General features: G+C 27.4%; 1 protein-coding gene across 1 annotated transcript in view; it reads right to left on the bottom strand.

The window, feature by feature from the left end:
* The window catches only part of LOC117176940 (epithelial discoidin domain-containing receptor 1-like), a 231581-nt gene that overhangs the window by 109242 nt on the left and 121177 nt on the right, over positions 1–1162 (bottom strand). The gene's annotated exons all lie outside the window — the stretch shown is intronic.

Genomic DNA, 1162 nt, shown 5'->3' with positions numbered 1-1162 from the left:
TATGTGTCTCAATTTTTTCTAGTGTCGAATAGTCTTAGTTATTGGCCGTTGAAAAGCAGTGTACCGGTAGTGGCGTTTTGGCCGTTTAAGGGTTAATATCCCATCGTGAAACTTAACACATGCATAATTTTTAATTGTAGATTTTCAAATTTAAAAACTTTAATTTTAAAGATTTAAAATTTCTACAATTTTATCGTTCAATTTTGAATGCTTAAGCTTAATAATTATTCAATTTTAACCTTTTTCAAAATTTCAAATCGAATATTGCATGTATATATTATTGTAAATAAACAATAATATTATTTTGAGTGATTTTACATTCTCATCCTAAAGAGAAAGTATTAGTTTTATTTGAAATTTCACTTGGTCGGTTTTCATTGTATCTTCACGTTTACACGTGCAGAAATCTCGGTATGGCCCCAATCAAGGCCAGACCAGTCCAGGTCGGGTCCCTATCGAGAATCCTGGTCGGTTAAAAAGAAATATAGACTAATCAACTTTTAAACAAAAATGAAAATGTTTGAATTAAATATTTCTGGTTGTTTTAAATATTATTTACAGAATATGCATTTATTTAATTTTTGTTATTAATAATTAATTTCAACCTAATGGACGCTTTTATAAGTTGAAATACCATTGTTTATAATAACAAAACTTTGTTTATCATTTTAAACTTCGCGCGAAACCAATTAGATGCATAATGCGACGCATGCGCAGTTGAGTAGCTAGCTCTTGCTGGAATGTTATGAAAATTTGTCCTTAATGAATTTCTGCAATAAATTTATTATTAATACAGAATCAAAGTTTCCATTAAATAATTGATTGTATCACATATTTAACTCTTATAATCTAGAAACATTACAATTTTGTGAATACTGCAATTCATTTCTTGTCAATAGATTTGATAATTCTAGCTCTACATTAAATCCAAAAACCTTGAGTTCTTTAATAATAATTGAAAACAAAAGATCTTAAGCCATTTCATCAAATAATAATATTTGACCCATCTGATGGTAAATATAATAATTTCACCTAAAGAAATCTAATTAATTGTTAATTATAAAAATGATTTGATGAAACAAATCAAACCTTTCTTCGACCGTTGATATTTATTGATTTCAAATTCTTTATGTCTTACGGTCCAATCGTAAATCGAGAAAAT

Source organism: Belonocnema kinseyi, chromosome 7 (genome assembly GCF_010883055.1).
Source record: "Belonocnema kinseyi isolate 2016_QV_RU_SX_M_011 chromosome 7, B_treatae_v1, whole genome shotgun sequence".
NCBI lineage: Eukaryota > Metazoa > Arthropoda > Insecta > Hymenoptera > Cynipidae > Belonocnema > Belonocnema kinseyi.
Note: the sequence above shows the minus strand (reverse complement) of the source record. Positions and strands in the feature narration are given on the sequence as shown.